Here is a 13,191-nt window from a genome sequence, read left to right on the forward strand (position 1 = left end):
GTGAGGTGCTGTGGCTGTCGGTGTGCAGCAGTAGCTCATAACTGTGTAGGCCTTACCCTCTGAGAGTGGGAAGAAACTTTGTGTTTTGCTGAGCTGTTTAATAACTGATATAGTATTGCAGTGAGCGAGATCAGGGCTCCTTCCTGTCCCATCAGAGGGGGATGTGTGTCTGCAGCTCTGTGTCTTTTTGCAGAGTAAATATCAAATCTCTGCAGTTGGAGCATCTTGCAGTGTGTCCCTACTGCAGCTATTATATTGTACATGCACAGCTGTTGGGAGGCTTGGCCTGAAGCCTGTGGTTTGCTCTGTTCCTTCAAGCTCAGCCTTGTCCTTGTTTTACAGTAGGCTGACCCCTGAATGCCTTCAGTTTTCTGGGGCTTTAAGGCCTCGTCTATGGTGGGGGTTGGTGAACTTTCTTGCATAAGTTAATGTAGCTTTACCTTTGGCAACAGCGGAGGGAGCTGCCAGAGGTCTTGCATAGTATTTAAAATGTCAGCTGCCTGTCATGAGCGCCTGCCAGGACTGCAGCTCTGGCAGGGTCAGTGTTAGTGTGGACACAGCATGAGTCAGATTGGACAGGAACTTGTGTGCAGAGTATCCCGAGACTGGTAAAATGCCTTTTGAAATTTCCCACCAACTTATCTCCTGTGTTGCTCAAGTAATAAATGAGGAAACGCTGCTGGCTCTTGACTGAACCAGAATCACAGGCTGTTCTACATTCAGACTTGAATGTAAGTAGTGTGTCAGTGCGGGGTCTACATTCATAAAATAATGCTGTGGATCTAGTAGTTTTTCTAAGTGAAAGGTTAAAGCTAAGCAATAGGTAGTGAGTATTAAGAATGTAGTTTCTTAAAAACTGGAATGGAAAAAATGGAATCACAGAATGTCAGGGATTGGAAGGGGCCTCAGAAGATCATCTAGTGCAGTCCCACTGCTGTAGCAGAAACATCTAGGTTAGGTCATATAGGAACACATCTTCACATAGGTCCTTAATGTTTTTATTGACCTTTTCTTTTAAATGCGTAATAAGTCTGTTGGGCTGATGATTTATGTGGGAAAATATTAAAAAAAGGTACCTACTGTCCTTGTTTATCATCACTGCCTTTGTAAGATGCTGCCTTTGGAGAGCAGGTGTGTTTCCTCAATATTTGGATCAGAAAGTTTGGCTGCAGAACTGACTCTAATTACATACATGTTTATGCTTATTCAGATCTCTGATCTGCTGATAGTACAGGGTGTACATTCTATATACTGTTACTTCTTTGCAATTAATTGTGACAATTGGTGTAACTTAAGTGCATGCCCACTTGCGTTTCACCTTTAATTTATACCAGCTTTGTTAATTGAGCTTGATAGATAGAGAAAAATCCCAAGTTTGGAGTAGTTCCAAATCCATTCGTGGGACCTGACTCTTCAGCAGAAGGTTCTTTTACACAACAGTGTTAAAGGAAGAGAGTTCACTGGCATTTTGTTTGTCTGGTAAGTAATGTGGTGTGCATCTGCAGAATGCAGGGATGTGTGAATTGGAATGATCTATGTCAGACTAACTGATGCAGTAGTTGCCACAGGTTTTTCTTATGAAGTGAATCTGTGCCCTTCCAGACGCAGGAAACGTGCATCTTTCATGTCCTTAGCAAATAAGCAGTTTTTGTACTCCTTTTAGTGGTGGAAGACTTACAAAAAGATGAGCAAATAAGTTTTAAAATATTAAAAGATGTATAGAATTGCATTATTGATACTGCCAGTGACAGAAATACTGGAAATAAAATTCCAAATGCGCTGGTAGACAGTACTCTTGCCAGCAAAAGAGTGAGTTAGAAACATACGTGGATGTGTGAATGTTCTAGTTTCACTATCAAGGAAAACATGCATATGCTGTAATGTCCAGATTTTGTTCTGTATCCAAGATCTGGGATGTATTGTGCTTGATTTTGCCAAAGACAGGCTGAAACTGTGACTTTTTTAATCTCCCTGTATTCCCATGTTATTCATGCTTATGTCTGAGTTTACTTGACTGCATTATTATAGTTTGTTACAGGGTTGAAGATGTTAATGAAGCTTGAATTACCTCATAAAGACATTCATGTTCTTGTCAGCCTTGAGATTCTTGTAATTGTCTGCAATCACAAACAAGTCAGAGAGCTAAAATAAGATTAAACAAATTTTAAAGTTCCTTTTGTATACCACTCAGCAGTTATGGCAATTTTATTGTGCCTCTTCTGAAAGTTGAAGTGCCGGCTGTTAAAAAATGGTCTACCAATATTTCCTGTGTTTGAATGAATAAAAGTGTTCATAAAAACGTGTTTTCAAGTTGTTTTAATGATTTAATATTTAGAAATAAGAAAATGGTAGCAGAAGAAACAACTCTCAACACCTGACTGCTAGCTGAGTTTCACTTCTGTGGGTGCTTAGGCCAAGGCTTTCCCTTAGGAAAACTTCTTAGTTTCAGACAGCAATTGAATTTGGGGAAACTTCAGACTAATTACAAGTCACTTTCAGTGTGCTGGCTACTTCAAGTATGTCGTGTAGTTGAGAATAATGTCATTCATTGTGTTTGAATTACTTGATGACTTTTTTGTACGCGATGTTATGTTGCAAAATAGTGTTTACATAATATGTTTCAACCACAGAATTAGCTTGGTACCAGTGTGCAGTATGAAGAGATCTTGTTAAAACCATAATACCTGTGGGATGTTGACAGGCAGAGCTAAGGAACTAGACATGAAGTAAAAAAACCTAACCAGCGTTTTTCTACACAATGCTCACTGTGTGTAAAGTCAGGAGATGTGCAAAGTATGACTTCAAATGCATGGTTATTTTCTTTGGTTATGTTCTCTTCCTGACAGTTTGCTTGTAGACTTTACATTAGCCTGTCATTGTTAAGCCCTTACCTACTGTGTTTAATGCATCTGAGTTTTGCTGCAAACTTAAATCTCGTAAGTAGCTGACAAGTATGATTTTAAATCGTCCGTTTTCATTCTATTATTGCGCATTTTTTACATTTAGGGTGAGGAAGGGAATGCTTTCACTTCCACTACTTTTTATTAACATTGCCTAGCACTCCTGAGCAAATATTTTGTCAGCTGAAATTCTAAACTTACATTTGTATTGTTTGCCAATCCTGAGGTAATGTATGAATAGATGCTGCTATTTTGAACCTTGAGTGGGAGATTTTTTTTTTTTAACACTGAGAGTAACTCATGCAGTCTTTTCTGTAGCAAACAAGATGCATCTGTGTGTTGAAAGAAACTAGATACTGGGATTCTGTAGTGAAATGTTCTCATGTTATTTTGCTTCTTTGAGTTTATAACATACCTTAGTCTTGTAAAAATTAGCAAAATATCTTGGTTTTCTTGAGCAGAATTAGACCCTCTTTTGTTATGGTCCAAAGAGGTTTAATGTCAGTACATTAATGTCTCTATGTGCAGAGAGTCTATTTTTATTTTACTAGTATCCTCTTAGCATCGTATTATCAAGGTTTTCTTATTCATGGTGAATGTTATCTGAAACATTATCTAAAAGCATATGGAAATAATATGCAAATTTCAGGTATGGGAATGGCTGCATGCGAATACTGGATTTACTATGTGTGATGTGACTCACAGAATTTAAAACATTGCATTTTTCATATTAATTTAATGGCTTTCCTCTTTACTAAATTTTCTCATTTTAACCAAGAAGAAGAAAGTAAACTTACTTATTTTATGTAAATTTGAAGCTTCTCTTGATAGAGAACCCTACAGAAAAGGGTATGACGAAGTCTGAAAGGGATGGGAGACAGGGAGAAAAGGGGGAGAAAAAAAAAAAGAAAATCTGATTTCTGTAAAATAAGAGAACTTGGATGCAGGGGAGCAAGAGATCCTCCAGTTCATGACATGATTGTGAAGCAAGTGTCTTTAAAAGAACAAGCTTGCCACAGTCCAACTGATTTGTTGTTGTTGTTTCAGTTTGCAAGTAAATTCTTGGAAGGCATGGAACAACTCTCTGTGGGCCCTTGTGGGAAAGAAGAAACAATGAAGTAACTTCCTGGTACTGAGGAAGATTATGTGATGGTTGAGAAAGCTTTTAATAAGAATATTGTCTGTTATATTACAAAAATGCCAAAATGTTAATGTTAGTATGAAGTAAAGCCGTTTCTGCTGCCTTTCTTCATCTCAGCAGTCTTTTTGTTGCTGAGAAAACTGAGCATAATGTGCTGAATCATATGGGCAGCTTTAGGTGTCAGAGATACCTTATAGACAGAAGGTTCTTGATTCTGCTGCAAGCTGTTTTGGTAGTAGAATCAGAGAGAGTTTTGAGAAGAACAGGAAATTAAATAAAGATGTCAATAGGCAAATGTAGAAGTTGAAACTCTTGTCTCACTGCAAACCTCAAAAAAAACCAAACAAACCCACCCCTCCCACTTCTCCTGTGCTCTAGAAGTATTTCAGTTTTCCCAAAGGTCTTTGAACAGGGGTACTCGTGATGAAAGGAGCCATGTGTCTAACTGTAATATGACGTTAACATGGGGAAGGGAAATTCCTCAATGTGAGCGTGTGCAGTGCATACAGCACTCTTTCTGTTCATTAGATAGGGAAGGACTTGCAAATGCCTCTAAGTGTGGCTAGACCTCAGTTTGTCTTGCAGAATTAGAACAAGTGAAAATAATACAGAAATTGTGGATACTAGTGATGTTTTTGCATTTCTTCAAGGCATTTGTAAACATTTGAATCCACTAAATGATATCTTTCTGTCAGTCTCTTGTTTTCCCAGGAAAAAAAATCATGTCTTCACCAAGTCAGATAACTAATGGATTAAATTATAATCAGACACAGCTTAATTCATTTTATTTCTTTATGGTGAAAGATGATTCAGATGGTGAATTTTCTAGAATGCCATGTGTGAATTCAGTGCCAGAAAACAGGAGGGGAAAAAAACACCAGGAAATTAATAACACTAAAACATCCTTGTGTTCTTTGCTGAGTAAACTAAAAGGAATGTATTTACATGTGTTTACTGGAGGATGGTAAGACTGCCTTATTTCAGTGCAGTAGAATGTAGTGAGTGGGTTGAAAAGAAGTGCACTCGTACTGATATTATTACAGCTTTAACAGAGATGAAGGATGCTTGATTTACCTCTTTGAGGTCTGTATTTTGTCTGTACTTATTGGTATTACATCTGTATCTGCTTCTGCACAATAGCGCACTCATATCTCTGCTCCTTTCTGCATTGTCAGCTTGTTAAGATATATTAGTAGAAAACACCTCTTCGGAGATGAGTATAGTTTAAGTTCTTAGCTGAAGAACAATGCCAATGTTTATGTTTTAGTTCATACTAAAGTTCTGCAACTAGAAGGAAAGGTCAAATAAATAGCAAAAGATCTAGTCAACACTAAAAACTGTTACGCTGTTATTCTATGATACTGTAGGAGTTGTCCTTGGTTTTGTGTACATCTTGTGTGTATATCTTGGGTATCTTTGAAGTCATGGAATAATTTATTCTAAGTTATCCCTAGATCCAATCTTTTGTTCTTTTCAAGGTCTACCTGGCAAGTCTGCATTTCTGTGTAGCTGGAGTGTTTTGACTTCTCTGAGAAAGGAGAAAAAGACAAAGTTGACCTGAATTAAACTTTGTTGGATTTAGCTTAATCTTTTGGATATGAAAAAGTTCTTACTATTTAAAAAAACAGCACAATTTAATCCAAGAATAACAAAGGTTTTATGAAAGTTTTGTACTTCATCTTTTTTTAATGAGAAATACTAATATGTCACAAATTCATATTAACTTTGAAATTCAAACATTGCAGCTATTTAAATAAAATGCTTATAATAATATTACTGTATGTTTTCTACTAAGCTATGTTTTCTGTGAAGCCATCTACAAACTTGAAACTCAGTTTTTTACCAGAGAGGATGCTATCATTCTCCATCTGGCAATCAGCACCACCCATATTTTTTAATGTTCTGCTATGACCTGAAATACTTAAGGCATAACTCCAACAGAGCAGCAATAAGCTGCTCTTCCGTTAACTTTGCCTTCTCTCTTTTCTAGGTCCTAGTGAAATACTTAGGATGCTCGACTCTTCTTAGTCTGAGGACCTCATTTTTCAGATAAGATGCTTGTATTTCCTAGTGTCTGACTTACTACTAGATCTGAAAGTGCCAAATGTTCAAGAAAGGCTGAAATATTAAAATACTATTTGTTCAGTTTGTAAAATAGAGTAACTTCAGTTTCCTATTCATATAGATCTGTGAGACTCAGTGTTGCTGGTGAAAGGAAAATCAGGTACTTGTTATTAATAACAGATGTGGGGGCAACATGGGGTTTCAGATGAAGGAGCAACTAGGAAGTTTCATAGCTGTAGTTTTGTGATCTTGATTAGTCTGTGTGTGATTTTTCCACTCATAGTAGTGAGGCAAGTAATCTGTTCCTTAAGTTATCACGAATTTATGTGGCTATCTGTAGAATACTTGGGCTATTGTAGTTAACATGGCCAAAGTACAAACAGAAGCATTCTTAATTGCAGAATCACAGAATCACCAAGGTTGGAAAAGACCTTCAAGATCATCCATTCCAACCATCCACCTGTCACCAACAGTACTCACTAAACCGTGTCCCTCAACACAATTTCCAAATGTTCTTTGAACACCTCCAGGGTGGGTGAGTCCGTCATCTCCCTGGGCAGCACATTCCAGTGCCCGACCACTCTTTTAGAGAAGTAGTATTTCCTAACGTCCAGCCTATATCTCCCCTGGTGCAGCTTGAAGCCATTCCCTCTAGTTCTATCACCAGTTACACGAGAGAAGAGTACTGGACATGATACTTGAGGTGTGGCCTCGCCAGAGCTGAGTACAGGGGGACAATCACTTCCCTGTTCCTGCTGGCAACACCATTCCTGATGCAAGCCAAGATGCCATTGGCATTCTTGGCTACCTGGGCATGCTGCTGGTTCATGTTCAGCTGAGCATCAATCAATACCCCCAGGCCTGTTTCCTCTATGCAGTCTTCCAGCCACTCTGCCTCAAGCCTTTGGTGTTGCCTGGGGTTGTTGTGGCCCAAGTGCAGGACCTGGCATTTGGCCTTGTTGAACCTCATCCCATTGGCTTCAGACCAGCGATCCAGCCTGTCCAGATCCCTCTACAGTGCCTCACTACCCCCAGGCAGATCTACACTTCCAGCCAACTTGGTGCCCTCTGTGAACTTACTGAGGGTGCACTCGCTGCCCTCATCCAGGCCATCAATAAAGATATTGAAGAGGACAGGCTGTAGCACCAACCCCTGGGGAACACCACTCGTGTCTGGCCACCAGCTGGATTTAGCTCCATTCACTACCACTCCCTGCGCCTGGCCTTCCAGCCAAGAGCACACCCATCCAAGTCACAGGCTGGCAGCTTCTGCAGGAGAATATTGTGGGAGACAGTGTTGAAGACCTTGCTGAAGTCTCAGTAAACAGCCTTTCTCTCGTCTACCAGACGGATCAGAAGATTGTAGAAGGAGATCAGGTTGGTCAAGCAGGACATGCCCTTTGTGAACCCATGCTGGTTAGGTTTGATCCCCCAATTGTCCTGCACGTGCCACGTGATCTCCCTCAAGACAATCTGCTCCATAACCTTCCCTGGCACCAAGGTCAGCCTAACAGTCCTGTAGTTCTCTGGATTCTCCTCACAACCCTTCTTGTAGATGGGAGTCACGTTGGCAAGCCTCCAGCCTTCTGGGACCTCACCAGTCAACAAAGAGCACTGATAGATAATGGCAAGTGACTTGGCTATCACCTCTGCCAGTTTCCTCAGCACTCTCGGGTGAATCGCATCCGGCCCTATGGACTTGTGACAGTCCAGCTGGAGTAGTAGGTTCTGACTGACTGCATCCTGAATTGCGGGGGGTTCTGTCTGCACTCCAGTCGAGACTACTGGGTCAGAGCGTGGAGTACCCTGAGGATAACTGGTGTGACCTTTAAAGACAGATGTAAAGAAGGCATTCAGAACCTCTGCCTTTTTCTAATCCTCAGTGATCACATTCCCAGCCTCATCCAGTAAAGAATGAAGATTCTCCTTACCATTGATGTATTTGTAAAAGGGTTTCTTGTTCCTTTTAACCCCAGTGGCCACGTTGAGTTCAAGCTGGGTTTTTGCCTTTCTGGTTTTCTCTTTACACATCTTAACAACTTCTCTGTACTCTTTTTAATTAAACTGGTAAGGTGAAGATAATGTGGGAAATAGTGTAGGTGAGAGAATATATTTGTGAATTTAAGAAAGTTACTACTGAAGTACACAATGCTTCTACTTAATTTCACTGTGCTATTTGACCTTCTCAGTACTTCTTATATACTCTTGGGATCATTGTTTTGTAGGGATTTTCTACTTTACATATAGCAATGTTTTCAGAGCAGAAGCTCTCTTCATTCAGTTAGCACTTAACGTAGTGGAATTTGAATGTTTAGATGTTCTTGTAATAAGGTTAATAATGTTAAGGATTTATTCTCTTGCATTTTTTGTTAGCTGCTCCTTAGAAGCTTCATGCACTAACCTAATGGAAATCCCTTCTTCCTCATGGGGATAATGTCAATAATTTGGTACCATGTTCAAGTGAACAGTGGGCAGGATGAGAACTCAGTTAACAACAGGAGTATCCATGTAGTCTCTTTCATGTAAAGTCACTTTCATTTTCCCATCTAATTCTGGTGCAATTGAACCAGATGCAGGGACTGAACAAGAGTATTACAAAGCTATTTTCTTTGTCCATCTTTTCCCATACCTCATGTTCTAAATTGCTACAAGATGTAGAGTGCTTGTATTTTTTCAGTTCAGACCAAGAATGTGCTTTTGGAGTAAAACTCCTAGTTATTACTACTTACTCTCTGGATTAATTTGTGAAGTAGTCTTTTAAATGCATGTAGTCTGTGGTTGCCAAATCCCCGATTCCAACCAGTTTGTTCTACAGACCTCTTGTATAGGTGAAATGATCTGCAGATTCTCTACTGTTGCAGAGAAGCTCTGTAAGTAATATTCTATATTTTCCCCCAAACTAAAAGTACTAGGGATTTTCTTTTGCTTTTTCTTGTATGCTTGTATGCTAAGGCGTTTTTGACACGTATTTCTGTATCTATTAAATTAATACTGTATGTATTACAGATATTTACTTGCTGAACAGTAATATTTGCTGCAGCTAGGAATGGTAACAAAAGAAACAAAAGTGGTTCAGTATGTGGCACCAGCTTGAAATGTGAAGAATAGATTAAAAAAAAAAAAAGGACTCAATCTTGTTGAGGGGCCTAACTTTCAAAAATGTAAATTGCATTTTGTTTTTTAATTTTTCACTGTACTTTCTTAGTCATTACTTTGGGTGGTAAAAGCTGTATCTTAAATTATACAGATGCTATTATTTGCTGACTTACATTACTGAAAAATGTTTAAAAGCATTCTGTTGCAAAAGTTTTGTATTAAGAATTCTTCCATTTTCAAAATTTTACTTTCAGAATGTGATTTTTTTCATTTTGCTAATACTGAAATCCAGCTAGAATAAAAAACAGGTAGGTAGTCTGAATTTTCCTCATGGATTAAGAGACTGGTGGTAGATGCTGCTGTCTGCAAGCAGGCTGGATATTTGGAGTACAGTTTGTAGGCTCTTCTATATGTCTTCACAACAAACACCCAACTGTAACTGCAGCTGCTTAAAAGAAGGAGAAAAAAGGCTTTGAGCAAAGAAGAGGTAGGATTTTATAACAGTGCAAGTAGCTTTGTCTCTTCATCCCCCTTTTGCTTCAAATAGAGTTATATAGTTCACTGCATGTGAAGAAAAGAATTCGGACTTCAGGATTTGTGTCAGAAGCTCACATCAGCTCTGAAGAGTTCTGTAACCCAGACCTCTCACAGTTCTTGTACAGCTGCTCCCAGTTTCTGGCATTGCTTGGTGCAGAGTTAGTCAGTCTAAGTTGTACCAGCTGGGTGGGACTTCTAGGAGGCTGTTTCTCAGGGCTGATGAAGAGATGGGATGGAGGCTACAAAGGGAGTGGTAGGGAGCAGGAATAAAAGCAATTATACTTTCCTTCTTTTGAAGGGACTCTGCAGATTCCAGCCACTTCTGAAGATAGGATTCTCAGTGGAGAGTTGATGGGTCTGCACAAATATGTAAGTTTATGTAACATAACAGAAATCTTATACTTAACGGAAGATCCACTTGTTCACGTGGACATGGCATCTGCACCCCGTGGTTCTGATTATTTTCTAGTTGGTCCAAGAAAGCCAGGTAAGCTCAGGTGTATCAAAGAGGTGAAATAAATTACAGCAAACTCACTCAGAGGTGAGATGCACAGAAAAATCAGGTCAAAGACAAAAACCTTTACATTTGTGGGGGAGGGGGAAAACTGTCAATGTTGACAGACTGCTTTGTGAGATACTTCTGCTGAGTCATCCCCAAACTGCTCTATTCCTAGGTCAGATACATTCATATTAACAAGAATTGCAATGGTGATGCAGAGCATCAAAAGATTCGGGGGCTGTTATCCATGGATCCAGGGTAATGGAGGAGAGAGATAATATGTTCTATTCTATCATTAAACATGATTTTAGGCAGTGCTTCAGACAGAATAAATGAAAACAGGATTTTAAGACTGCAGACACTAGGTATATGGAATTCACAAAACCAGGGGTGTTGTTTGGTGAACAGAATGCACTGTATTTTAATGAGGAGCAAATAGAATGCCTCCTGACTGCGTATGCTTCTGAGTAGTAAGATCAGATCCTGCTGTGAATTCAAACAATCTGATTTGGACAACAAAAACATTGTCTAATTATGTACAGTTAGATTTTCTGGTTTACAGTTTTCTAGCAAAGAGCTTGTCTTTGAAAAACAGAACAGGATTTTCCCTCTGCCCATTTTTGGGGGATGAGGGAAGAAGAAATGGTGTTCTTGGCTCACGTGAATTGTGCTGGTGTAGTGATGCAAGCTAATAAATGTGTAACACATAGTCTTCAGCTAGTAAGTGCCAAAGTGTCTGCTAATTGAGGCTGTGTCGCTTTTCATTCTAAAATATAAAAACATTTTAAATTTGTATAAAAAACTGTGCTACTTAAAAATACACAGCAAGTTTATTTTGTAGTGTATTTCAAAGGGAAAAAATAAAGATCCAGAGCTGTAGGACAGAGAGCAAGAACAAATATGGTGTTGCAATGATGTGGAAACCAGTATTCCTCTGTCTATTAGCCAGTTATTTTAACTGGAAGGGAAGAGTTTCATTTTAGTAACAAATTATTTTAACTCCTTGTAATATAACAAATTTCCATAGCGAGAGAAAGGAGAGGTTGCTGCCTGTTGCTAAAGTGTAAACCCAAATAGCATAAAGCTGTTTCTGATGTAAAGATGTTTGCAAAAAGGCATGGATTTTGCAACCAGGAAGAGCAAGCAATTTTTTTTTTTTTTTTTCCTAGAATTCAAATCTTTAGTTATGCTTACAAAATTAATCTTCAGAGTTTTTCAGTATTTGCAGGTGAAAGCTGAGTACATGTGCAGGCTCTGTGGCATATGTTCATTATAATGCTATTAATTTTCTTTTTGTCCATTACAGATTTTAAACAGAGAGAAAACGGAAGTACAGCAGATTCCTACTGAAGGTGTGTAACATTTGTTGAAGTGACCTTTCCAGCTGGAAAAACCATGATTGGAAAGTTCTACTCAGTGTAGTAACAGTTAGCATCGCTTTAGTCCATGCTATTAAATTCAACCACTTGTAAGTGGTCATTGTTCCTTTCTTAAAATCTGTGTGTGCTTATGAATTAGAGATGGATATAAATGAGTGTTGTTGATTCATAGCTTCCTGGTGAGAAATCACAAGTGAAACATACGTAACATACGTGCTATATGTAGAATAGTCTCCATTTATTTTGGTTCATAAAGACTTTAAACATCACTAAAAAGGACTAGTAGTAAATACTCATAATTATATTTTTTCTCTTAACCTCCACTCAGTCCCATCATCCACAGTGTCAAGGACGGATATAACTAAATCTGAGAACTGAAATAAATATCTGATCATACAAAATTTATTGCACAATGAAAGGAAGTGGAATTTACTGACTTCTAACACAGGCAGCACATAGTTCTTTTGCCCTCATTCCTACGTGAAATGCAAGTCCACTTAGTTTTGAATTTACCACTGCAATGTTGAATGTTCTTGATTCTGAATTAACTGTAGGCAGGGTTTACTTTTAAGAATTCTTAGTTTATGGGCAGCATTGCTCTTCTCTACTTTGTGTGGTGGAAGAGAAAATGTCTTCTGGGCTTGGGTGACTTTCCAGTTTACATTAATGTTGATTCCTTACCTCTGTGTCTCAAATTCTGAATCACTTAGGATAGAAACTAAATTTTTGATTTTTTTAAAAAAATATTTCTCTCACAAGATGGCAGCATTGCTTCAGGAAATAATTGCATTTGATGTTCATGATGTCATGAAGTCTTTATAATTTCCATTTTATACTGTGTTAACTGAATTTACATCAGTCATGTGATTGGAAGAGTTTCATTTACTTGCTGTCTTTTCAGGCTTTGGCATGAAACAGATGGAAGACTGTAATGAGTTTTGTGATTTGTATTGGAACTATATCACTGTTTTGGTTTAATTTGTCATTATAGTGACTCTAGTTAAGACTAGCTGCATTTCTGAGAGTTTAGCTCTATGTAAACCTGGAATACAAATGCTTCAATTGTACTGAGCAGAGATACTTTACAGTATCATTATCAGATTCATGTGTATTTCCCTTTCTGTCCACTGAGTGTTTTTATCCTTTCAGGAATTGATCCTACTCTCTGATGTCAATGATTGTGTAGAGAAAGTTCTATAAAGGAGATACAGGCAGCAAACAAGAGGGAGAAAGAGTAATTTTTGATTCTTATGTTTTGTTCAAAGCATGAGTAATCAGGAATGATGGAAGAGCTGACACCATTCCACTATTAGAAGCACTCACCTTCAGCAAGTTCAAGGTAATCCCTTTACTCGATTTTGGGGCAGCACTGATGGACTTGGGCAGCTCACCTGCATCCAAGGTAACACAATGGGGATGTGGACTTCTAAGGGAATTAGAGTTATTTCTTATTGTTAAATCTGATCTACGAAATTGATATATCCTGTATTGCGCAAAAAACTGAGCTGCCCAGGAGTATAGATTTTCTGTAAACCCCTCCTTTCTGTGATTCTGATTTCACAGCATGAGTTGCCA

At 38.5% G+C, this 13,191-nt stretch overlaps 1 long non-coding RNA gene across 2 annotated transcripts in view; it reads left to right on the top strand.

Moving 5' to 3' along the window:
* LOC149917729 (uncharacterized) overlaps positions 1-13,191 on the top strand; it is a 31,716-nt gene that overhangs the window by 5,740 nt on the left and 12,785 nt on the right. The window contains exons 3-5 of one of the 2 annotated variants that reach the window (XR_016466674.1): positions 10,037-10,107; positions 11,544-11,589; positions 12,882-13,018. This is a non-coding gene — a long non-coding RNA (uncharacterized LOC149917729). The remainder of the gene's footprint in view (positions 1-10,036; positions 10,108-11,543; positions 11,590-12,881; positions 13,019-13,191) is intronic. The other variant, XR_016466675.1, reaches the window with a different exon arrangement.

Source organism: Phasianus colchicus, chromosome 5 (assembly GCF_987193195.1).
Source record: "Phasianus colchicus chromosome 5, bPhaCol1.hap1.1, whole genome shotgun sequence".
NCBI lineage: Eukaryota > Metazoa > Chordata > Aves > Galliformes > Phasianidae > Phasianus > Phasianus colchicus.